Source organism: Alligator mississippiensis, chromosome 3, assembly GCF_030867095.1.
Source record: "Alligator mississippiensis isolate rAllMis1 chromosome 3, rAllMis1, whole genome shotgun sequence".
Taxonomy (NCBI): Eukaryota; Metazoa; Chordata; order Crocodylia; family Alligatoridae; genus Alligator; species Alligator mississippiensis.
This window is the reverse complement of record NC_081826.1, coordinates 160,778,170-160,805,242: the sequence shown is the minus strand read 5'-3', so window position 1 is coordinate 160,805,242 and position 27,073 is coordinate 160,778,170. Positions and strand designations below refer to the sequence as shown.

The 27,073-nt window shown below is 42.8% G+C and overlaps 1 long non-coding RNA gene across 1 annotated transcript; it reads right to left on the bottom strand.

The window, feature by feature from the left end:
• On the bottom strand, window positions 1-27,073 carry LOC109283928 (uncharacterized). Its single transcript, XR_002091244.2, has 5 exons — window positions 26,842-27,073; window positions 5,134-5,204; window positions 4,547-4,603; window positions 4,157-4,222; window positions 1-3,767 (listed from the first exon to the last, which is right to left on the bottom strand). It is a non-coding gene; the product is annotated as an uncharacterized LOC109283928 (long non-coding RNA).

Here is a 27,073-nt window from a genome sequence, read left to right as displayed (position 1 = left end):
TTTATTAAGCTGGCCAAGGGCATAATGGTATGAGTGGTTATTACTAAGCTGGATAAAACCTTGCAGAATTAGCTATTAACCAGAATTGCAATTTTTAGACTTTTGCCTCCAGTTTAGCACTGAAAGGAGCAAAACATTATCATGGGCAGTGTTAATTAATACCTGCTTCTTCTTCAGTCAAAGGAATATGCAACATGTTTTATACCTCACACAGTTCTTACAGTAAATGTGCATTAGCTGTATAAAGTTAGGTTGTCACTTATTTTCTTGATAGGAAGTAGATTTGCACTAACTGCAGATGACCTCTTTCTGAAGAGGTATGGAATGTGGTCAAATTAGATATTCAAATATGAAAAGAGTTTGCTTCAGGAAACTGATTTTTTGAAGCCACATGTAGAGATATAGCAGCCTAACTGCACTCAGAATGAGTAAAGGTATGCAACAATTCTGCTGTGTATACAAGCAAAGATTAATTGCATTAAATATGAGCATGTTTCCCATGGGAACTTAATTTACCCTCATCTTTAGCAAAAATAAGTTGTCTGCTAAGATCTTGGAGAATCTGACTAAAGTATGGCAACAATGCACAGTTATGATTAAAAATAAATAAAACTTCTTAGAAACGTAGAGTTCTCTTCAAGCATCAGCAGAATTTTAAATTCTGTTTAAGGATTGCTTCTGGATTCAGCCTCTCATGGCATTTCAAACCAAGAAACCCAAAGCAACTCTTTCAAAACTTAGCACTCTCCTTTGACACATTTTATTGAATAGTTTCAATATGTTTTGAATAGCAGATGATTCAGCATGCTTCAAACTACTATTTATAGTCTCTCTTTCAAGAAGGAAAAACACTCTTAAAAATGCTAATAATGGCTGGACTGACAAAGAATGTTATCAGATAGAATTTCCCAGAATCCCTGCTTGCTGGATTCTTTTGCTAAAATATTGGCAGTTCATAAACTGATCTATGGAAATTTTCAGAAGGATTCATTTTTCAAAATGGCAGAGTTTGACCTTTAATATTATATGCCTTGAACAAATAAGCAGTAGCTATTAGAGACCATATATATTAAGATAGTGGAAAGTGGTTTTAAAAAAATAAATAAAATGTAAAACCTCAGGCAGCATTTCCCTAACCAATAGAATGAATTTGATCAAATGTTACTTTTGAAAGAAAGTCATTGTTCCAATGATACAGTACTTTTCTAGCCTGCAGCAAACCTGTACACCATTGGAAGATGCCAGTGAATTTTTGTTAATTTGTGTTTCCATTGAACTCAAAGCACTTTCCCATAGCTATAGCCAAGAAGGGAATACAACTGGGCAATCACAGTAATATTAATCTTTATTTTGGTGAGAAATTTGACTAAAGAAATATGCCACATGCTTTGATAACATAGCACAGTGCTCAAACACATGTGTTTCATGCATGAGCACATGCCTAGGAATATCCTTTCCTCCAGAACTCTTTAAATTTTAAATGCCCAATGCTTAGAGTCATCTAATGCAGATCAGTTTTTATGATTCCCAGGGTATGGCGCCTTTAGCAAGTACCAGATAGCAGGAAGTGTATCAGAGAAAGATAAATCCATTCAACACACTTTACTGGTGGTATTTTAATAAAGTGCTCATGACCTCTAACCCATTTCCATGCATTATCAAGGGAGAATTTTTCTTTTAAGAAGGTATAACTTCTATCAAAAAATGCCATTTATTAACACTGATCAAACAGTGGGAGTGCTTTGAACAGCCTCATTTTTCAATGCCCTGGGTAGTGTTCAGCCAAGAGCTAACTCCACTGAGGGAACTAGACAGCACCACTACTCATTTTAAAGTGTCTTAACTATTTTCACACACAACTTCCTCTTGAAATATGAAAATTAGAGGAGTCTGTCCTGCTGGGTTTTATTAACTATTTGGCCAAAGCTCAATTGTTTTACATGCAGTTGCAAATGGTATCTATTTACCAAGATGAGCAACAAGACTTAACTGCCAATATCTATGCAGATAAAGATTATTTTCCCCACTCAGTGATTTTCTTTTTAGTTCTGGGGCTTGCTTTTTCTATTTCTTGGTTTTGTCTCAAGTTTTCTCTCACCCTCATGACATACCAAATCAGTGAAAAGCACCTACTTTTCTGCTTAATTTATAATGCTTATGAATGCATCTGGCTTTTATCCATTGTCCAGTGCTAGAAGGCTGAACAAAATTGTGTCTCAGGCTAATCCACAGTTATTTTGCATGATGAGCCCCAAAGCTGCCCCCCACCTTTTTCTTGTAAGTAACCTTTTCATTTATTTCAACTGAACTATTTACACAATTATCATTTGGAAGACTGGTCCCTTGTTCAATGGAGTCCCCCAATAACAATTGAAGTGCATCATCCTTAATAAAAATTGACTGTAGTGCCTTGACAAAACTTTAAGCCTGGGGAATAAGCAGCTAAATGTATGCCTTTCACAGTGTAATGAGACTATTCAACCACAAAGCCCTGGGCTCACCAGAAAACTGTCTGATCTGAGGGTATAAGAGAGAAATCTGAAACTTTGTGCTATTGTCCAAGGTCTACAATTACAATTCAGACCCAAACTTCCCCCCAAAATGGAGCTAATACAAGGCTATCACTCATTTGGGTGAGGGACAAAAGTTACACATAAACCAGTATAAGTGATTGGAAACTGGTTTAAACCTGTAGCAGAACACAAGTTCAGTTCACATAAACTGCTTTCAAAATGGTTGAACCCGGTTTAAGATAAACCTTGGTGGAGGTAGTATCAGACTTAACTGATTTAGGTTAAACTGGTTTATAGAATTTCTGTCCCAGATCCCTTCCCATCTCGAGTTAAATCACAGTCCCCCAGCATCCCAGAATGCTTTGCAGCCCTGGGCTTTGCTGTCTGCTTCAGCAGAGCATGGCTTGCCCTGCCCCCAGATGTCACAGAGCTGAGGCTCTAAAGCCTCTGCCCCCTAGCCTGCTTCCTGCCTGCACTTGTCAGCCCAGTGGAATGGGGGGGGGGGGCAGGTGAACTGACACCCAGTCCCCATAGCTGCAGTTTGTACAGGGCAAAGGGGGGGAATCCTCATTGTTGGGGACCTTTTACACCCGACTTGTAGCCCATGAGCTGACCCAAGCTAGGATAACCTCAGGCCTGCCCCCTCATCAGCCATCCACCTGTGGCAGAGGTGCATGTGTGTGTGTGTGTGTGTGTGTGTGTGTGTGTGTGTGTGTGTGTGTGTGTGTGTGTGTTAGTGTGCGCGCGCAAGGGGAGGGGGGTGGAAACATCCCCCAACCTTGCATTGACTCCCCCAGCCAGGGTCTGCCTGGTGTGGGGGAAAGTCCCCACCAGGGGAGCTTTATGCCCCACCTGAAGCTCAAAGCTGGGCAGAAATCACCTCAGTCCTGCCCCATCCCAGCCATCCACCTCAGGGGGGAAGGTGGGAGGAGGAATGAACCATCACATATTTCACCAAGAGTCACTTACTAGTTTGAAAATGGCCACCAATCTTAACAATGTGTAAGATTCCATTAGTCCTGCTCTCCATACCGTTGCAATTGGTTTCCTCCTGCCTCAATAGCCAATTAAAGATATCATTAATGTCGCCTGCCATTCAATCACTGCTCATAGATATGTTTTGGGACACTTCTGCCAGTAGCTGAAGAATGTTTTCCTTAGTTGTTCGTTGCCCAGTTCAATAATTACATTGACGCTGAGCATTATCAATTGCTGTTGATGAGCTAGGAACCAAAGCTTCAGTCCTAGGGGTAGCTATAGCAAAGAGAAAAAGAAAGCTGTCATGAGGTGTTATGCTATTTTAAAACATTTTTAGAAGCCTCTATTTTAAAATATTTTAACAGGACACCCTCCGCAAAAATTACCAAGCGGACCCCCACTACCACCCACCTATGTTATCAAGGCCACCACCAAACTATTCTAAATAGTCACAATGTATCTTCCCCCTCAACGGGTTGTACTTGGTACCCCTCTGCCAGGAAAAACACCTACCAGCAACCACCCAGCAGGGAGCACATAAGATTTGGTTAATGCCAGCACTTTCTCTCAAGCCCAACAGACTAAAAACCTGCACGGCCCAAATATTATAGCCCAATTTATGATACCATTGTGTGATAGGGATAATACCCTGAAGGAAAACTCACCACAGAGGGAAGAGATCCTGAGCTGGTGAGACGCAGCGGCAAACTGGAAGTCCGGCAGGAGCAAAACTGCGGTGGAGAAAAATGTCACAGCAATGAAAGAGAAAGGAAAAAAAAAAGAAAAGGAACAACAGGTCCAGAAAGAGCCAGGGTCAGCTCCATCCCTGGCACGGACCCATTTTGTGGAGGCGTGCTGTCACTGATTCGCCACCCAGCCCCTTAGAGGAGAGATAAAAGCTCCACCGGGAGCAGATTTGGGAGGACCAGAAGTGAAGCTTCTGGTGGGGCCAGAACAGCCCCAAGGAAGAGAGAGCTCCACAGAAGAGCAGTGGTGGCTGTCCCAGGAGGGGGCATAGGAAGAAAGGAAAAGCCCACAGGGGCTAAGGTACATACCTGAGAAGGAGGTGTGGATCCCAGATGCCTCCGGATGGGATTGGATGGCCAAGGACCCTGCAAAAGGAAAAGAGAGCTGGGAAGTACAGGCCAAAATAGCTACATAACAAAGAAACAAGGACATCACTTGTAACAAGGTAACCCGGGGATAGCAAGGACCACAAGCAAGACTTTGCTACAGCAGGGACCCCAGGCCAAGTGAGGTCTGTACCCTGTTTTTCCTTTAAGGCCAAAAGGACCAAGACAAAAGAAAATTACGACCATAGATCACCTTAGAGGTGAGCAGAAGATAATACCTTAAGGTTGGCGTAAGGCGGGTATAGGTGAGGCGGAGGCCCGAATTGGGAAACTGGACAAGTCTGGTTATGGAAGACTCCAGGGAAGGTGGGACGTAACATCCACCCCCCCGTAATAATTTATTTTTCCATCAAAGACGTGGCAGAAAAGACCCCCCCCGAAGGCCTTCAAAGGCAAATAGTTTAACATTGAACTGTCTGGACCCCAACGAAATGGCGAAATCTAAGAGATCCCTAAGAGCTAGGCATACAAGCGAATGCCACAGGAACTTACACACTGCTACAACTTACAGGTGACTGGTTACGAGGTTTGTCGGGTCTCTGGCACAGAACTGGACAATCTCTCTTGGGAAGCTGGACTCCTGCAAGAGAATATTGGTGGAATCAGAGTTACCATCATCGTCCTGAGCAGAAGAGTGGTTTCTGAATGGTTTCTGTGAATCTGGTGCCAAAACATATGGGGTGACAATAGTAGAGGGCAAGTTCATTTCTGGCTCTGTGCCAAACACGTCCTTTGAGCAGTCTCAATTGAGGTCATTTGTCTGTGATTGTGACTGAGGCTGATTGTGTGCAGTTTTGGAGGTGGCTGCCAACATACTCTGGTGCCAGGGAAGTGTGGGTATGTTTTCAGGCTCCTCAGGCAGCAAACCTGTTGTCCCCAACTCATTCATGCAAACTTTTGTAGCATCTCTTTTAAGGATAGTAACCAGCTTGTCATAGAACAAAATAATTCTGCAGGAGGTGCCAGAATGAGAATTATTGTCCTTAACATGATGGAAGGCACACTTTAAGGACTTGATCTTACTCCTGCACTGTTCTCAGTCCTGATTGTAGCCATGTTTCTTTAATAGGTTTCAATAGTTACGTATACCAGCTAATTTCTTCAGTTTTTGAGTTGTGTGAGCACCTTCCTTTCACCCCAAATATCAATCAGTGCCTCAACTTCTGCATCAGCCCAGTCTGGTCCTTGGTCTTTGGAAGTATTTGGGACGTATTCCAAATGTTGCTTTTTCTTTGCCCCCATCCATAACCAACAAGTGTGCTAGGTGAGAGCAGAAGAGAGAGTTGGAGTTTGCAGAACAGACTGCTAGGAACTGCTCTCATGTATGTCCAATGACCTAAGACCTGTGAGCCTTTTATGAAGAGATGCATAGTAATACCTGTGTGATTTGTGCACTACAGAGATTTGTTGGACTTTTTTTGCTTTGTGAGTCTAGGCATTGCCATTGACAAAAATACTCAAAAAACTATTGTGCCGGTGATTGGTGAAAATGGTGGTTAATCACTGCAGGCAAGAATATACCGTTTTAAAATTGACCTTGATGGGGAAAAAAAAAAATTCCATTAGATACGCAAGCAATCCAACTCCTGCATGAGCAGTTTCCACAAGGTGATCACGGTTTTTACAATGTGGGAGAGGGTGGGTAATGTAGGGTTTGGGTGCACAGAATAGAAGAAGTTGAATATTCCATGCCCTTCAGTGTAAATTGTGGAAGCGAACCCCCACCTTCGCCCTGGGACTGTGTGTCTGACAGGCTACCAGCAGGCAGTGAGTCATGGGATGTATTACTAGCAAGCCTTGGGAGTCTGCACCCCTTTAGGTGCCTTAAATGTGCTATCCATGACTTGGGGAACATATGGGATGTTCTGGGGGTCCCCTAATTTGAACACCATAAAAAAAATATTGACTGCTCAGCAAAGCAAATTGGGGGAGGTTTGGTTTGGGCACAAGTGTACAGAAAAGACAGACAAGCTTTGCCTATATTGGGGGGGGGGGGGGTTGTTGTGTGTGGCACACATCAAGTGTGAAATACTGGAAGGTAATGAAGGATTGGAAATGTTTTTAGGAATAGCTATTGACATGTAAATGCTGATAGTGCTTTCATGCTTAATATATAACTGTTGCAGGCTTTGGGGACCAGGGCACAGAGGGCAAATTGTGTGTGTGGATTGCTTGCTGAAAGACCATGGTTTCCTTGAGTCCTAACGGACTAAGCAGAAAGAAGAGATTAATCTTGATGGCCATAAAAGAATCACATGCAGAAGTCTGGTTATAGAAGAGGAAATTATAAAGTTTGTGGAACTGGGCATGTGTGTGGTAAAACTCCTGCAAGACAGTTTTGGATGTTTGCCTCCAAGAAGAGATTCCTGACTGAACTGTGCAAGGTGCTGTTGTGTTTGGAAACAAATAAATCATGGGTTCAGAAGACTATAGTGTCTTGCTGGCCATACATTAAAGGCAAGGATCACCAAATAGGGACACATGAAAGCAGCTCAGACTGGTGGGAATGAATTGTTATGTCAACCGGGAATGATGATCAGTGCCTGGAGATGTTAAGAATGAGCAGGAACAATTTCTTCTGTAAGAAGAAGCCCATTCTTGCCTGCACCCCCTCCCCCCCCATTTTGTGCATTTATTTTTCCAAGTATTGGCAGAGACCTAGCACACTCATTGCATGGGTGTGGCAAGGCTTCAAGCAAACCAGAAACCTAAAGTGACTTTCTGTAGGAGAAACCTAGAAACTCCATCTACATATCCATTAAGCTCAGTGTCACTAAAGAAAACAAAAGAACTAAAATTAACTTCAAAAACTAAACATCCTGGTGCTAACCTAACTCACTTATTGTCCCCAGTAGCTTTGATCCTCACGACCTCACACTGCATTTTTATATATTTCTCATAGTGCATTTTTATATTTTATCTGTCTCATTTTTACCATGGCATTTTTCATTTTATATTTTATACTTTTAAACCCTTAAGGAATGGACTCCCTAGAGAATGAAGATACACCTTTGACCATTGTTAAAAACTGCATTGAAATTGTAATTGTAAAGTGATAAAATCTGCTATATTGGGCTGGTCCCTTGAATGAATGTGAGTATGTATGAGTCAGTAGGACAGAGCAAGAGCCTCTGGCTGTTAACTGACAATAGCTTAACTAGAACAACTTACCATTACAAAACTCCATTCTACAAGCCATTTTAAGCTAGTCAAGCCAAAGAACTGATTCCTGAAACCTTCAAGGACCCAGTCATTGAATCAATCAAGTCAAGAGTAGACTCCTGAAATTTCAGGTACCAGCAGGCAGAGACCCCTGTGACTGACAGCTTTCATGCACTACTCAAGACCTGCATGGGACAGCAACCTCTGGATTGGGCAGCCAAGATGATGCTGGGGGATCACACAACTCTGCCAGAAAGGGACAAAAGGCAGTGAAGTGTAACCCTCAGTGGCTCCCTCTCATCCAGCACCTACTAAGACAGAAGGACAAGCAGCTGATCCCCATCTGAAGACATTGCCTTGAAGGAAGCTGACCATCGACAGCAGACTCCATGGCCTCAGATAGGTAGATATACTTACACCACTGATCACCATCACTACAGCAGCTACTATACACTTTACTACATGGGTTTAAATGACATGGGTTTGAATGAGTGATTGTATGTCTGTGTGTGCATGTGCGTGCACACATGCTAAGGTGACCAATACCCCTCATAACTCAAAGTTTGCATTTATGATCTTATTTGTCATTTATATTTTATTTTATTTTACATCCCATACAATAAATTAGAATTTATTATGATACTGTGAGTTGGTCCTTTGTAGCCAACACTTCTACATTGTTAGTATGCTGTCACCTCACATTGAGCACCAGACAACTGTCATACAGAAGTCCATCAGCCCAGAGAAGCATGTTGCCATGGTCGTGATGAAACTGGCCACCCAAACAAGCCTGTGCCACATTGCGAATCTGTTCAGTGTGGCTCCTTGCACTGCTGGGAGGATGATCAGAGAGGTATGCCAGCTGCTACAGGAGCTGGCAGCAAACAAATTCATCTGCCTGAGTAACCACAGGGAGACAGTGGAAGGATTCCATGTGATGGACTTCCTGAACTGCATGGGAGCACTGGACAACACACACATTCCTGTCCTAAATAACCAATCATTCATCAAGAGGAAGGGTTCTCCTTCAGTCATTCTCCAAGATGTAGTAGATCACTGAGGAAGATTTACCAACATTTATACGGGATGGGCAGGAAGTGCCCACAATGCACATGTATTTCGAAATTCACCTCTGCCTGGGATGATGGAAAAGGGCCAATATGCCCCAGGACTGGAGGAGGTTGTCATTTGGGGTGTTTCACCCCCTCCCCCACCCCAATAATTACTGATGCATGTGGGTTGGGGTGTTCAGTCAGGGAAGCAACTTCAGCAGAAAGGAGTTTTAACAGAATACCTGGTTGGGGGGGGGGTGGTACATGACTCTGGAACCTGAAAAAAGGAAGTTGTGTGAAGGCAGAGGTTGTTGTTAGGTAAAACATGCACAATACAAAGAAAGAAAGTTAATGCTGTAATATGAGGGGCACCTAAATAACCCTAGGCACACCTGAATTGTAGTAACTGGAGATGCAGGAAACCAGAGTTGATATGCAAATAGGGTAACTGATTAGACAATGCCTCTCACTGAGCAAAAAAATTCTACCAGACCTGCAAAAAAATTGTGTTATTGAAAGGCGTTTGCCAAATATAGTATACCACCTTTGTGCCCTGAGGAACCCCAAGCATGTACCCCTGGTTTCTCTGGCCAAGCATCCAAAGAGGCTTTGAATAGCAGGACAGGGAACAGGTCCTTTCAGTGTGAGAATTCAGTGCTGTACTGGAAACCACAAGAGTGACACCAGTAATGGGAAAGGAAGGGGGTGGGGGTTTGGTGGAGGAGGGGCCATGCAGGGTATGGACAGGGTAGTGATTAATAGCCAATAAAGAAGCGATACATTGTATTTGCATGGTTACATATGTGTTGCCTGAGGCAAAATTGCAAGCATGCTTGAAGTTGTTTTTTTTTAAAAACATACAAAGAGGGTTTTCCCTTTGGGTGCTGGAATTAGGGGGTGCAGTTCCCATGCCACCCCCCTCCTCCTGCAGTGCAGGGGGAGTGCTTCCCAAAAAAAGGACCCCACACTTTTCCTGTGCCTGGCCCAAAGAAAGCCACCCAACCTGAAAAAATAAAGCAATCACTAAATATATTCCTAAACTGTCCTCTGCTGTAATTTAGTACTGGGAGGTAAAGAGGGTAAAATTGTTATGAGGTGCCCCCTAGCGTCTTTTACTAGTAACAGCATATTAACCCATAATGAGACTTAAACCCATTAAATAAGGTACATGTTACATGATTCATCGTGGTACATTACATCAGTGGAAAAAAACCTAGGAATATCTTAAGCTAGAAAAAGCCGGTACTGTGGACAAGTGCCCTTAGAAGACAGCTTGGAAAAAGCTCTTACACTATCTGCTGGCAGCTAGCATAAGACAGGCAATTCTGACCTGGAGCTTAGAGACAAAATATGGCTTGCAGGCCAGATCTGGCCCACCAACTGACTGGATTTGGCCCAAGGCTGCCCCACAGAACTCTGCATGGGGCAGAGCCCCACCCACTCCTACCAAGGCAGCCCTCACCCACTGGCCCAGACCCCAGCCAGTGTGCACAGCTTCTGGCGTGGCTCTTCCTAGTGCTGCTCTGCTTCCCTTGCTTCCAGTGGGAGCTGCCCAGCTAAAGCTTTCCCGCCCCTACCCCCCTTGGCCAGAGCAGCACAGCAGAGGCAGGAGTGGGAGGAGCAGCTGCCATTGGAGGCAAGGGGAGCAGAGCAGTACGTAGCCAGCTGCAACCACACTGGGAACAGGGCAGGGGTCCCCGCTGGAGGTGAAGGGAGCAGAACAGCTCTACTGGCCCAGGCCCCAGCCAGTGCACACAGTTTCTTACAGAGCTGTTCCCGATTTGGCTGCAGCCAGCTGGGTGCTGCTCTGCTCCCCTCACCTCCAGCAGCAGCTCCTCCTCCCACTCCTGTTCCACTCCAAATAGGTGGGAAGCTTCAGCTGAGCAGCTCCTGTTGGAGGTGAGGGGAGCAGAGCAGTACCCAGCAAACTACAGACACACCATAGCAGAAATTACGCATGCTGGCTGGGGCCCAGGCTGGTGGAACTGTTCTGCTCCCCTCGCTTCCAGCTGTGGCTCCTGCTCCTGCTGTGCCACTCTGATTTGGGGGGGAGCTTTAGCTAGGCAGCTCCAACTGATGGGGAGTAGTGTTTGGGAGTGGGATGGGCATGATCTGCTCCCTGCACACCCTGCACTGTGGAGGGGTGGGTGTACAGGCGTGTACGGGGCATATGTGCATGTTGGTAGGGGGGGAGGGGCTGGGAGCTTCCTGGGTGCTAGGTCCAGGGAGCTCTGCAGGGGTGAGGGGAGGGAGGGAGGAGGAGGTGGGAGCATGTGCAGCAGAACTTGCCTGGTCAACAGCTGCCCCCATGACTCTGCACACTGGGCTGAGCTCCAACTGGGACAGCCTGCTCCACACTCCCACTGGCCTCAGCCCTGGCCAGCATGCAGCTTCTCTGTCCATAGAGAGTTTTGGTGAGTTGTTGCATGGGGTGAGTGGTGCTGACCCAGCCCACAGCAGCTCTCCAAAACTCCCTGTGAAGAACCTTGGGCCCAAATAATTGCCCACCCCTGTATTACAGGATGGCACAGCGCTGGTGTTTAATCAAAATTACATCATGCAGGTTAACTGTATGTTACAACTTTGTTAAGTATGGTTCATGCAACTTTGGCCCAATGGTGAGATGAACATGAGATAAGCCTTGCCTAGAAGAATGCAAGGGTTATCTGTGATTAATTGTGAGTGTCACTGCTTAAGTGATGAAATAAGTACCTGTCAAGGAGGTGAAGGTTAAATAGGTGCATGCCAGCATCTAGAGTAAGAAAATAAATATACCCTTGGTTAAAAGTCAGCTTCACTGATAGAGGTGATTGAAATATATATCCATCAGTTCTTCAGTAATAAAATAGTTCTGTGCAGGTTCACAAGCACATAACTATCTATGCTTCAGAGACTGTACATGGAATGGTTTCTACATCACAAAGCAGGTATCACTGGTCCTCAGTGTAGCAATTTATGCAATGGAGAGTGGATGACAAACATGTGTGTGGGTGTGTGTGTGTCCGCCTATGTGCATGTGTGTGTCCATATGCACATGTGTGCATGCTGCAATTGCTTTATATAGCAAGTATGTGAAAAATTCATCTGCAGCCAACTTACGGCTGTTCTGCAAGTCATTGGCTGATCAGATGACAAACATGAGGCATTTTCATTTCTATGGATGGACACATTTATTTTGCTTAATTATAGACAGTTCAAGTTGAAAAGCTGAGCTCAGACCTGAGGAATGACACTTGATACCCAAATGTTTGTCTAAAAGCTCTCCCGACTATACATTTGGTCCAGTAAAAGATACCACAAAAAAAAAAAAAAAATTCTTGCCTCAGACGTTTTCTAGACCATCACAGCTAAAATAATACTCCAGCACTATTTGAGTAAGGTAAAAATCATGGATTTAAGCTACATGGGAAACACAGTACATAAACAAATGTGTTTAAATAAATCAGGTTATTCATATTTGTCAAAACACTGATTGCTTTTGGTCTCAATCCCTATTGATTTATAAAGTCTGAAAATGTTTTTTCTTCAAATCATTTTTTTCACATTTTTTTTTTCAAAAATGAATATTCTTTCCAAAAAGTAGCTACATGCAATATATTCTACAAGTCAAAGTCATTATAAATGTGTTAGGATTATGAAAGTCTATGCAAGATTATGTGGATTTTGTCATATTAAAACTATACTGTGTTAGAATATTGCATTCTAAACGCTGCTATCTATTTTAAATGTATTTCTCTAGCTTAAGAGCATAACAGAGAGCTTTTGATAAATTTGAATTTGAGTTGTCAGGGCTTGATGAAATTCATCTCAGAGTGGCAAAGAAACTGCCTGTACAAATACCAGAGCAACTGGGAATCATATTTACAAGTCATGGCAAAGTCCAAGAAGGTTGGAGAAGGACCAGCAAAATGTCTATCAAGACAGAAAGAGGGAGGGAAACAAGACTCAGTAAAAGGTAAACTAGTCAGTCTGGTTTCAATACTTGAAAAGGTGTTGACCTCCATGTGTTGACAATAATTTGTCAAAACTTGGAGGAGTGAGAGGTTGTCACTAGCAGCCAACATGGATTTGTTAAGAAAAAATCATGCCAAACCAACTTAATATAATTCTTTGACAAGGTAACTAGTTAGGCGAATTAAGGGAATGCCCTGATGCAGTTCCACAAACTGGAGAAATGTAGGACAGGCAGATTACTGTTAGCTGGATGAACATTTGGATGAGAAACCACAAGGAGGTAATAACTATAAATGCAGCAGGGTCAGAATGGCAGGAGATTTCAAATGAAATTCCAAGGGAGACTGTTCTGAGTTTGGTGCTGTTTATTTTTTTTTAATTAACTATCTGGATCCTGGAATAGAGATCCTCCTGGCCAAGTCTGCAGATGACACAAAGCTAGAAAGCCTGCAGGCATTCTGGAGGACAGCAGTAGAATTCAAAAGGATCTTGATTAATTGGAGAACTGGACTATAAATAACACAATGACATTTTACAAAGATGAGCGTTAGGTAGTGCACCTAGGAGACAAATCCAATTTACAAACAGAGTGAGAGAGAACTGGCTAGGCAATAGCATAGCTGAGAAAGATCTAGGATATTTGGTCGATTCCAGACTCAACTAGACTCAGCAATGAGATACCGTCACAAAAATATGAAGTTTGGGACTGCATCAGCAGAGGCACCATATATAAGATATGGGAGATGATCATACCACTTTACTCAGCATAGGTTAAGCCTCAGTTAGAATACTGTGTGCAATTCTGGCCTCCAAATTTTAAGAAAGGTGTAGAAAAACTGGAGGGGATCCAGAAGTGAGCAATAAAAATGATAATGGGGTTAGAAAGTGAAAAAAAGTTGAGAGAATTAATTATGTTTAGTTCATAGAAAAGGTGATGGGGGGGGGCAGGTATGGGACAGCAGTTTTCAAATATTTGAAAGACTGCCAGGAAGAAGTTATAGAGCAACTGTTCTCATTGTAAATGCCAGTGCACAAAGCAGTGGGATTAAACTGCAGTGAATGACAGTTAGATCAAATCTGAAAGAAAAACATCTTTATTATCAGAACAGTAGGACAATGGAACAAGATGTCTAGGGAGGTTGTAGAATCTTTTCCCTGGAGATTCTCAAAAAGAGGTTGGTTAGGAAGCATGTAGGAATAGTGCATTATGCATTTGTAAAAGGGGTTGAACTAGATAACCCTTGGGCTAGGGACAGACATTCAAAAACCCTTAGCCTGAGCCTGAATTGATTCAATCTTTGCAAGTTAGTCTAACCTGCAAAGCTTGAACCAATTTGGAGGTGAATAGACATTCCCTTTTCATTCCAGAAATGCAGGCCCCTACCAGCAGTAGCTCACACTAGATGCCAGGGGGTGCTAGAGCTCCCTTCCACAGAGCTGAGCTGAGTGGGAGGGTGGGGCATGGCCAGGCCAGCAGGATGCTCTGATTAGCCCCACCCTGGGCTGCAGTTCCCAGCTTTTCTCTACTGGCTGCCCAAGGGGTGAGAGTATTGCTGGACTCTGCATCTGTTGATACTGAGTAGGGGTATGTGAAGTGGGCCCTATTTGATTTGGATTTGGCCCGAATCAGGGACAGTTGTTCAATTCATTGATTTGGATCACTGTCCCCGATTCGATTCGGCCAAATCCAAATCTGAAGATTCAATGCTGATTCAGAGAACCAGCAATTCAAACATAGACACAGCTTTAAAAGTTTTTTTTTTTCTACATACCTTGAGGTAGCAGGTGTGGCTCATGATCACCGAGATGCTGGGGCATAAGAAGCGTCCCACAGGAGTGCAGGGGGGCCTCCAGTGTACTTCTGGTCCACTTCAGGGTCTGCTGGGGAGCACGCTGGGATCCTCCCCACACCTCCCTGACTTGGAGATTGGCCCAGGGGGACCCCGGATCCCCCCCTCCAAACCCAGGAGGCACCAGTCACTGAACTGAGGAGCATGGGGGGGCCACCCTTGCATGCTCCCCGGTGAACCTGGAAGTGGACCAGAAGTGCTTCTGGTTCATTTCTGGGTCTGCTGCCGAGCAGACTGCAGAGCCCCCCATGCTTCTCTGGGACACTCCATGAACCCCAGCATCACAGAACTCATGAGCCCCTGCTGACTAGAGGTATGTAGAAAAAACATTTAAAGTTGTGTCTATGTCCAAATCTCCGAATCTTTCTCAATCAATTCAGAGGGTTCCAATTCAATTTGGAGAGATTAAAGGGTCCTCTGATTCGATTCAGATTCAGAGATTCGGCTACCGAATTGGGCTGAATCTCTGCCAAACAAATCAGGGACCAAAGCTTCACACAGCCCTAATACACTGAGCTTTTCAATCTCTATCTCCCTGCTTCTTCAGACTATCTGCAAACCAGGTCATTTCTAACACCTTTCTCTGTCCCCTCTTGAAGACTGACAGACTGCAGCCCAGCAGGTTGCTTGTCAGAACAAAGTTTATCAGCCCATCAAGTCCTACAAATAAAACATCTCTCTCACTAGTTTCAAGTTCTTCTTATCTGCAGGGTGCATTTGCAAGCCACTAGCTGTCTGCCCTTTGTTCCAGTTAAATTGGAGACCCACACAGACACCTCTCAGCATTAGCTAGAATGGGAGGAGCATGGCCAGATGCCAGGTCCTTGCGCTGGGGTCCCTGCCATGGGAGAGGGGCGGGAGGGGAGATCCCTGCTTGAGCAGCCAGCAGGGAACAGGGTGTGGGGAGGAGCAGGGAAAGCCTGGCAGCCACTGTAGTCCCTCAGACAGCCGAAGCAGCAATAGTGTTTTGGGTAGGAAGGAGAGGGGTGGGACCAACCCTGCTCTGCTCCAGCAGACAGCCCTGCAAAGCGTCTGGGATCCTGGGGAACTCTGGTTTAAGTTAAACCAGGAAGGGATCTGGGACAGACATTGCATAAACGAGTTTGACCCAAATCAGTTAAGCCAGATACTACATTCAACCAGGTTTATCTCAACTCAGTTCCAGCCATTTTCAAACTGGTTTATGTGCATTGAACATCTGTTCTGTTACAGGTTTAAACCAGTTTCTGATCACTTAAACCAGTTTCTGTGTAATGTCTGTCCCTAGCCTTAAAGTCCCCTCCAACCTTATGATGCTATGATTCCCTGTAGTAAGATTGCAAACTTCCCAAGTCTCTCTCTCTACTAGGGCTATCCATATGTTCTTTAACAGTATTCAAGTTCATTGAAAAAAGTTAGCTAACAGCCCTAACAGGCTTACATAGGAATCTAAGAGAGAGTGCACAGAACTGACAGCAACTCTGTAGGGACAAGCACAGTGGAAATTTCTCTTTACCGAGTAATGAGATCTTAAGGGAAAAATGCATATTTGTCAGTTTGGCTGTACATAAAGAAAAATTATTTCTACAGCTTTGTATTAAAGTATTTAAAAACAGTACTATAGATACAGAGCTGGATACACTGTGAAACATGGAGTTGATTAAAACTCAAAGCAAGATAAATTCTAGTCAGCCACATAAAACTAAGTGAAATGGACTCTATTACCAGGGTTCTGGTATTGGTCCCTTCCTCCTACTGCTACTCTATCAGTCCACCACCTTAACAGTATTCGAAGCCTTCTATCCCTTTCCTAGAGCATATATGCATTTGGAAACAACAGCAAACGTAGATAGTATGGCTCATCTTGCAGCTTCTGTGACTGTGAGCATGGGTCTGATGTAGAAACCTCTTCTACGAGGTTTTCAGGTTTAAAAGGCAATCTCTCTAAGGTTATCCCCTCCCTACCTGCCATCTGTCACTGATGAGATGCTTAGGCTGTACAGAAACATGTGCAATGCTTCTCAAAATTGTATGCTCCTTAACACAGCATGTTTAAAGTTAAGGCATCAGATACATGTCACCTGGGCTGTCAGGAATCTTTTTAGAGAAAGGGGTCAGGTTGTTCAGAAGTATTCAAGATGTGACCTGCATTCAATGATATGTTCATGTAGCGGAGACAGTCTATACTTCTCATTACATAGTTGATATTTTAATGAAACAAGTGTTAGGTCTTAGGACACATTACAAAAATAACCCTAGAAATGTGGTCAGAAGAGCCAATAGTCAAAAACTAGCTTGTGAGTTAAAGGAGGGATTTATAGTAATGTATATGGAGCCAGTTTACCTGGGATCCGATCCCATTAATGGCCAGCTTCGTTCCTATTGGGTATCCTACCAGGTCAAATGCAAACAGCCCCATAAAAAACAAAACAAAACAAAACCTTGTGTTGCAGGTTTAAAGCCATAGGGGATAAGGTCACTTATAAGCATGGAGAAAGAATATATCAATGTTGTATATATTTCAAGCTAGTTTCCTGGTGTTCCTTCCCAAAAGGTGTTCACTAAATAAGAGGGCAAATAAAAACAAAGCGGATCTTACTCGTCACAAGTAAGGAAAACTTAAATAAAAGAAAAAGCATTTCTTAAACTGCTTCAAGTCCTTCTGGTCCCCGAATGCCCATGATGATCAATTTATCCTTGTGTGTGCTCCTCTCACATGCACTCATTTCTCAGATGTGCTTTTCTTTCAGGATTTATGTTGGTGATAATCTCTAAAATAGGATCTTTATGCCTCACATGCGTTACTCTAAAAAATCCTTTCTCTTAATGGAAGAAGTAAATTCAGGTACATCATCTTAATCTAGCTGTCTTTCATTTCAAGGGGAACATGCTGATAAATGAGGCCTCTCCTCTCCCCTAGTTTTGTTACTAATAAAACAAAGTAAATGTTTTAATAGGCCCACTAATGAGGTAAAGAACCTAGAGTGAGCATTCTAAAGCACTTTAATGACCTATCCATACAGATGATTGTTTGCACATTTTGGTTTGCATACACAAAAAATAAGAACTTGTAATTTTGTTCAGAAATCAGCAGACCATTTACATGTGCCAATGGCATAGATGCTAAATTTGCCTATGCATTTAAATATCCCTATTTTCAAACTCAATCGAGTCATTATTTAGTTGGTAGATGCATTTAAGCATATAATGTGCTTTTTATTAACCACCAAAGAAATCATGTCAAATTAGGCATGACTTTTTTGGAAGTACATAATACAGGCTCAAATCTCTGAAGCTTTTGCCATGATAAATAATAAAAGCAGCAACAGAAAGCATTGTCCCAAACACCCTTCCCTTTAGTATGGATGAAGCTACTAGATGCAAGAACATTTAAAAGTCTATTTGATCTAACTTTTAAGTGATCAGACTATATAAAGGGGGAAAGGATTATTAATTGAGTCATCCTTATGTATTTCTTGCTTGTATATATCAGAGTTCTCATACTATATATATAAAATATAAAATGTGAGAGTCTGATATATATCAGAGGTTGGCAACATGCGGGCCACAGTCTGCATCTGGCCCCTGGACCTGGAGTGCTTTGACTGTGCTTGAGCCTTTGCCAGAGCTGGGTAGCAAGGATCTGTGTTGGGGCTGGGCAGTTTTCAGCTGTGCCTGCACTGTTGCTGATTCTCTCTACCCTGCAAACTCTAGTCCAACAGTAGCCAGATGGTTTTGACAGTGTGTGAGCAGCAGGGCAGGGGAGTGGTTTTTGTCTTTTCTCAAGCCAGTGCACAATTTGTAGATACCTAGTCCCAGCACAGATTCACAATGACTGGAAGCTGCACCTGTGCTGCAACTGTGGGTCAGGGAAGAGAAGCAGCAACAGCATAGGCACAGTTCTCAACTGCTTGTCCCTGGCACAGGCAAAAGCACCTTGCTACTGCTGCACCACCAAAAACACTCACCCCTGTTGGACTATAGCCAGGTTGTTCTGGACAGTAGCTTGTACAAGGTTGTAGCTCCTGATATATATTAGTGCTGTATGACATTCCCTTCTCAGTACTTCTTAAGAGTGTCAGACTAACTGCCTTCTCACTGAAGGCAAATTTTATCATTAACTACCACAGAAATAGAATTAAGTAAGTGAAAGATGTTACCAGAGACTGGCAAGAACTTAGACTACATAATGAAAACAGAATTAAAATGCAAAGTCTGGAATTTTGCCTGTATTTGTACCTAGTTGTTTCAAGTTCAACAAAATTAACAATATAATACGGGATGTTCTAAAACTGGAAAAGGTAATGAGAAGACGATCTGAAAAAATGGTTTGACATCAGGAAAAAAAGCTGACACCGAGAGATGTAGTGTGCAGTGTATCTGGCTTATTTTAGAAGAAGGTCACATGATGATTTGATGTAAATACCAATACATAAAGAAAAATTACCTGATGCCAGAGGGCTCTTCAGCTCAGCAGATGAAGGCATAACAAGATGCAAGGGCTGAAATTTAAAGCTAGCAAGTACTATTTAACAAATAAAGATTAGTGCAGTGCAAGTGGATGGAATCATTTGGCTTGGATGCATCTTCTGACTGAGGAACACACACACACAGACTTATCAGCATTCCAGATTTTTTCATTTTGTTGACTGGAAAGTAGAGCAGAGTACTCACAAGTGGTAAAATTTTGCTGTTTAAGAGATAACCTTTAGTTCCCACAATGTGCAAGCAACAACGATAGCTAGACAGAAGCAATTTTGCAGTTACAAGCGAGATTGATAACATCAGGGTGCTTTAAAGATTAGACTCTGCAGTACCTGGAACTAAGGATTACAGAAACTGAGGCTTGAATACACAAACACACACCACACAGCCTGTGGAGGGATGCTTTATTTAGGAATTCATACAACAAGAAGAAAAGCATGCCTCCTGGTATCCTGTTAGCAAATGGTCTTGCATTGTTTCCAGGAACAACTCTGGAAACAGAACGATGAAGAAGAAGCAAGTCAAAAGTTCAGCTCTATTCCTCCCTCTCTCCCATCCATTATTTTTAAGTAAGACTACTAATTCTGTTTTGGAAAGGTTGCTGCTATTGTGGCTAAGTGAACATTGGCATTCTGTGCAACTATACACATTACAGTACTTAGAGTTTGTACTGTGTTTAATTAGTACAGCAAAGTTAGATTTTCAAAAGTCACAAAAAGAGTTAAATGCCCAAATCCAGGGGCTTTCAATAGGAGTTTGGCTCGTAATAGACTTCAGTGTTGAGATTTATACTATAACTTCATCAGACATAATGTAAACCATACTGAACCATAAATCACAGTCATGATGTTACACGTGTCATTGTTACACATGTCATTGGTAGACCTCCACAGGTTCTGTGGATAAGCATGATCAGCAGTTGATCAAATGATCACTTGTTTTGCTTCAGAGCAGGATGTTATGGCAGTACTCAAAAAAAAGTTCATTAAAAGTTAAAGGAAGAATATTTTAAGTTGTGTGACTATAAGAGCTCAATGTGTGGGTTACAATTTAATATTTTATCCAATTTACTCTTTTTTTCCTGCCAGGGAAATGGCTTCAGGCAGTAAAGCAGTCGGTTAACTGACCTGGAAATGAGGAAACTAAATGGGGATTTCAGAGGCTTACCACGAAATGTTTGGGTTTAGGGTATATAAAGCTTTGCTATAGAACAGTTTTATAAAAGGGAAAAAAGACATTTAAAAAATAAGCTGAAGCTTTTAGTTTGTATTTTGGTCCAAATCTGCAATATATGTTCTTTCAGAAGCTGTGTGTTTTTTGGGGGAGGAGGGGTGTTGTTATTATTATTATTTATTTATTTTTGCAAAAAGCAAATTTCCTGGAAATGACAATTTATTAATTGTTCAATTCATTTAAATTTTATTTTTTTCTGTTTTGTATTTTAAAATTGAAGAGTATTAGCAGCTCCCAGCGAACATTCCTCATGTGCCCTGTGCTCCAGATCATCCAGCTCTCAAATACACCATTTTTGTTCCCTCCTGCATTTACCTGAGACTCTCCCTTTATTCCTTTGATGGCAGCAGCTTCCTCACCCTGCAAGGAATCTGTCCTATAGAAAGGTGCTCTCCTTATATATAACAGCCTCTTCAGACAGTCTGTAGCTCTGTTTCTTCTAGGAGTTAGTAACAATGTGCACATTTTTCATCCCGTGGCTTAGGGGATTCCTTGGCACAAACCCTCAAAATATGGCACAACCCAGGAAAGATATAATCAGTTTTGGCCTAATGGTTTTTTCTTAAATCAGTTTTACTGGTTACTTCTCTGAAAGTATAGTCAGTAGTAGGCATGTCTATATGAGACGTTTAATGTTCAGAAGACTAATTCTAGTGTGCTTTAGCTTGGTGGGCAAAACCTATACTAATACGCAGTAGATTTAGTCTAATGTGCATTCATGTCACTAAAAAAAAGTGCTCATCTGCACCAATGCAGAATAGCACCGATTATGGTACATTAAGTTAGTACCTGTCATTACAGGTACTAAATGTGCCATAATTATGGTGCATTAATGAAAGTGGAGATGCACCCACAGGTGCTTTTGAAGTCTGTGGTTGGGGAAGGTTTGTTTTTTCTAGGAGCATTCCAAAAATGTGGAAGCAAAAGATAGCACCTCCCCCCCACCCCCCCCCCCCCAAAAAAAGAAGAAGATGATACTGGACTTGACTGAGGCAAGAAGCAAGTTAGGATACTTTCCTCAATTACAATCATTTGGTTCCTGCTGTTGAACAACTTGTCCTCTTATCTTTAGAAGTTAGGGCTCACTAAGCCTTACAAAAGAGAGCAATGGATACTCCCGGGGTAGGAAATTCTTATTTCGTTGAGATACGTGCATAACTAAAATGAAATGTAAGGAAAAGAAGGAATTGTAGATGCAGATGGATATAATGTAGTCAGTGTTGTAGCAACTAAGTTTGGTGCCTGGGGCAAAGCCCACAGTGGCAGCCTGCCCTCACCCCACAAACAGACATGGGGGGGGCACATGACCCCCCCATACTTGTTCAGGAGTGCATGTAGTGGTGGGAGCCACCCTTCCCCCTTGCCCCCCAAGACGAGCGGCTCATGGCTCCATCCTGCACCCTGCCCCAGCTGGGCAGCACTTCTTGGCAGTCACTCTGCTCACCCCCTCGCTACGGCACTGAACATAATCACTTAAGTGCTGCGCTGGGAATGCACCAGTAAGCTGTTTTCTTTATTTTGGGATGTAGTGCATGAAGTGTGCATCATTGTGGTAATCACTTGTGTACCCTTTTGACAGGATAGACTAAATGAAGATAGATATCCAGGTTCAGATTGTTACAATGGCCATGAACAAATATTAGTGGAACTTTCAGAAGTTCTTGAGTTTGAAATCAATGGTTGCCTAAATTAAAATCTTTTGAAAAATTTCAGCAGGTGCTAGTCTGCATCTGTAAGCACTTATATCCCTTGAAATACCCTTCGGATCTAAGTGAAAGACAAAGGAAAGTTGGCTCCCTTTTAGTCTGGTAAAATTCCTCCTTTATTCTTCCTTTTGGTAACTTCAAGGAACTAGCTGAGAACAATGCTTTTGTGTAGTGCTTTTGTGTATACTCCTACAGATATAAGGGAGGCACTCAGCACTTTGCAGGATAGACCCCTACTTGGTATAATGATCTCATAAAAATAGAAGCTAATGGGAGACTGAAAAATGTTCTTGAAGGCAAAGACTATCTTTACTAGTATGGATTACAGCGACTAGGCCCAATGGGAATGTGATGCCTCATAGCATTATATTAGCATCTATATTCCTGAAATAAGACTCATCCTGTACAGATTTGTAAAAGCTTGTGCTCCAGCCATTATTAAACCTAGGGGAACCATTTTATACAGCAGTAAACCGCATTTCCTTAGTAACAGCAATGGCGGGATTTTACCATTTCAAGGAAGTTTACTGAAATTACGTGCAAACTAGATAAAGTATTCCCAGGAGAGCACTGTAAAGATGATTTGTAGCGAACTGCAACTGATACAAAACTGCTGAATGAGAAACATATGTCTAGCTTTAGTATACATGACAGAAATTAGCACTGCCTCAAGAGTTTAGCAGCAGACAAATTTATCTTGTTCACTGTAAAAAGCAAATAGTATTTTTCTCTTTAAAAATGGACTAAATGGAAAATGTCTGTTTTTGAACAAGAGAAAGGCTTGTTACTTTTCCCCTTTTAAATGCTGAAAATGAAGCAAACTTCCCAAATGAGGCAGGCCCTTATAAAGTGGTAATCACAAAAGAGATCAGCCAATAGGAATGATGATAGCCGACTAACTGGATACACATTTGCAAAAGTCATAGGGCTATCAAAGCTAATAGCCCCAAATCTCTATCACTTGTCTATACCCTTAAGACCACCTAGAACACAGGAAGGAGCAGCAACTTCAAGACAAGATGAGAGGGGGGTTTTCTTTCATGAAAATCTGAATGTTCAAGAGCTTCCCCTTCTGCATTGGAAGAAGCCTAAGATGTTTCAACAAAAACTTGTTTTCTGGTTGAAACTGTTGATTTGTCAAATCTGTTCCTAACCAGCTTCAAGAGGGATTACACCCGTGTATGGTAATGGAAGAAACCTCCTTGTATTTATCTCATCTATCCACACACACAACTTATTCTGTAGCCATAAGCAGTAGCAGATTGATCTAACTGAGTTCAGTGGAAGATGCAAGAATTCACCCTATGCATTTTTTTTTCTTTTGGTCAGTGATTGGAGCGCAGGCAGAAGTGATGATGTTTGCTTGATCTGGGCCCTGAAACTGCTCTACAGCTGTGACAAACAGAAGTGCATTGCATAAAGGTTCAGATGAAGATGTTTCAAAACATAATGCTTTCTGTAACTTCTGTCTGCCTGCCTCCCAGCCTGTCATTGTTTTGAAAATGGGAAGGGGTAAAGGGAACAGAGGGAGTTCAGTCTGGAGATTTTTTAGCCCCTGCTGGAGAGTGGGGCAGGTGTATTGTAGACCCCCTCACCCTGATTTGGGAGGACTGTAATTCACCCACCCCACCTTCCAGCATAGGCCAGGGAACCCCTAGAACAGTTCCCTCTGCTTTGTTTCTCTCCTCCCATTCTGAAAACATCATAGGCTAGGAGGGAGGAGGGACCTTTAGGAGAAACTGCCTGCAGTTCACAGCCAGCAGCTAGATTCCTTTCCTCCCTAGAACCAACATTGAACTTCTGTTTAGTTCAGGGGATCATTGTAACTCAGCGCACTTCCTGCAAAATGTTCTGACTTACAGCAGGGAGCTTCACTTCTGTCTGCACCCTTAAAGAAGCACTATGATTGTTTCTTACGGGGTGGATCTCACAGTCTCAGTACACAGAGATCTCTCTCTGGAAGATGAGAAAAGTCATAAGTAATAATGATGATGACAATGCAAAGTAAAACATTCTAATCTAAAGCCAATGTAATGGAAGACAGCTGTACCAAATCAAGTTGGATGCTTTCATTAAAAGTGAGCTGTACAGGCTTCATATATACTTTAGCATGTTCCGCTTCACCTTGTATATGTACATCTATATAAAAGACAAACAGATCTAGAAGCACTCTCTGGGATGTGCCCATAGCTACTTGCCAGGTGATTAAAGCATTCATATAGGGACAGAGTTCATTTCTATTCTTCTTCCACTATTAAGAATTTAATTAAACTCATAGTGTAAGGTAAAAGCAATCCAATTTTATTAGAGGAAAAAAACCCCTAAAATTGTTTTTTCATAAACAAGGCCTGGTGTAATTTTCTCATTCCTTGCTCGTCTCCTGTTGATAAATTTAATACCCTCATATTTGGAAGGCTGGAAGCAGCGCAGGCAATCAGCAGCCCAGCAAATTTAGCCTTATCAAGCAGATAATTGCAGACACCCTTTGGTGATGGACCAGTCTTCAGGAAATAAACCCCATTGCAAAATAAACCTGGTGTCTGTCATTTAATTCAGCTCCATTGTGAGCAACAGCTAGCAGAAAAAAAAACATACTAGACCAGTATCACTTGCGTCAATGGTGTCCTCAAGTTTAACTCCCTATGCTTACCCAAAGGAGAGACCAAACTATAGGAGTCAGATATCCTTTTCCCCTTACCTGCATGTGAAACCAGTGTGTAACAAAACAACTCTTTTAAAGACCAAGTCAGAAAAAAAAAAAATCTTAGCCTGGGCTGTGTCAATCCATTTCTGTGCTGGGAATTCCTTTCTGCTTTTTAAAGGAAGCATTGCGAAAATGGACATTCAGTTGCATTTTTCTGACAAAATGCTGAGCAGGGTTGAAAGGCTGTCAATGAAGAGCTATGTATGAAAGGAACTATCTATCTCAGGATATTTCTGGTCATTTGTTACATCTGGGGTGTGTTCCTTTGGACAGGGAATATCTAGACACTTGCATCTAGCTTTAGTTTCCATAGTCAAGTGAAAAAAAAAAAACAGTTTTAGAGGGTTTTCCAGAATGAGAGGGAACTGATCCACGGGTAGATGTGTGTTATGTGACTCAGCAGACATGTCTGTGGCGCTACATACAACACATTCAACTGTTCTCTGCACTGCAAGGTAGTAGCATGGGTTGGGGGGTGGGGTTGCCCTGGGAAATCCAGGGGTCAAAAAAGCATGTAAAAAGAAAGAAAAAAAAGAGCGGAGTGGCACATGCAGGGGAAGCACACACTGCTTAAAATCAGAGCCTGATCGGCAGAAGCCATGCTCCAACTGCCAGGCTTCAAGCAGCAAGATTGCTGATGCTGCAGCTCCAGGAGGCTCCCAGGACTCCACAGTGCTGTCCCCAGCCTCCCCTACCCCACCAGGGGTAACATGTTATGCACCAGAGGGTGCATGGCACATGCATTCCCCAGGGATAAGTAACAGCAGCACAAGGTGTACCACTTCTTCTTGTCTCCAGGGAAAAAAATATCCACTCTTGTGTGGATGCAGCCTATGCGTTCAAATCACAATATATTCTTTGTTCCTCATAAGCTAACTTGAGAACACCCATGAACTTTTCAGAAAGGTTAAACTTGGAATTAAGCATTTAGTGCATACTCATCACCAACTTGTTGATTATCCATCATTAATGACATTTAGACACCATTAGCTCTTACTATATATTACTATTAAAATAATTGCTTCACTTTGGATTGTTTCTATAGGAAGTGATCGCATGACTGAAAGGAGCTGATCCTGAGTAAGCCAACTGGGATGAATGATTACCAAGTTCAATAATATCCAGTTTTTTCCACAAAATGCTATTGCTAATTTTATACAATATTAATATGTGCAAGGATCATGTTACTTTTTATATAAGAAGAATCCCCAAATAACAGAATCTCAACAGCTTACCTGCATTTTGGAATAACCAATATAGGTGTAAACTGCAAGATTCTTGGAAGGGATCTACTGTAGTCCTACATGTATTTGAACTGTTGACATACTATACCAGATGTAGCCAAACTGTGGCTTTCCAGCATGGTACTTGGGAACCTCCCACTTCTCCTGGTGCCAAGATGCCAGAGCAGGGGCTGCAGATGCACCGTTTACCACAGGGGCACGCTTCTCATGGGGAAAGTCGGAGCGGCTTGACACTGCCATGGCAGTGGCAGGGGGGAGGTGGTCACCTCCACTCCGTGGAGCTCAGCACCCCCTGCTCTCTGGCTCTTGAACTTCTGTGGAAGATCACATGTGGTTCCCAGGTTGAGTAACCTCTGGCCATCCTTGTGCTATACCCACCCATGATTCCTTGGAGAGTAGAAACTATAGAAGGTAGGACCAAAAAAGGCCTCTCAGGCCATGCAGTAAAGTTCCTTAGATAATAATAAACAACCATTTATCACAAGAATCCAGAGGGTTGAATACTCTGACAACAAGGTTAAACGCAAAAACCACTCTCATCTGGGGAGCCAAGGATCACAGAAGAAACCCAGCATACTAGGGCTAGACAAAAGGAAGCCCATCTTGCTGCAAACCCACAACACTGGGAAAGCTGCTGCGTAGATGCAGCAGCCACACCCAGGCACTTTAACAGGAGGCAGCTAAAGCTGAAGGAACTCAAGCAGCCTGTAGCCAGGCCCATCCAGATTATCAGGGCCAGCTGGTGCTTGTCCGGGCAGCAAGTATACAGACCTGATACTGAACAGCAGGACTCTCCAAATGGTTCAAAACATCCTAATGCTTCACACTCACCCCTGACCAAAGCTTACTTCTCAGTCCACATGGTTCCAGTGGAAGACAAGAAGTGTTGTTGTCTCTGCAGTGAAACTCCCCTTCATCCCTGCAGGTCTGTTTCTCTGTTGGACCTTAGCACACTGTCTCTCTCCCACTGCTCCAGCCTTTCTATCTGCAGTCCCCACAAAGCAGACTGCCTTCATATCTGCTTTCTGGGACTTCACACCAGCAGGCTTCAGTGGACTTCAGTGGGCTGCAGCCTGGCAG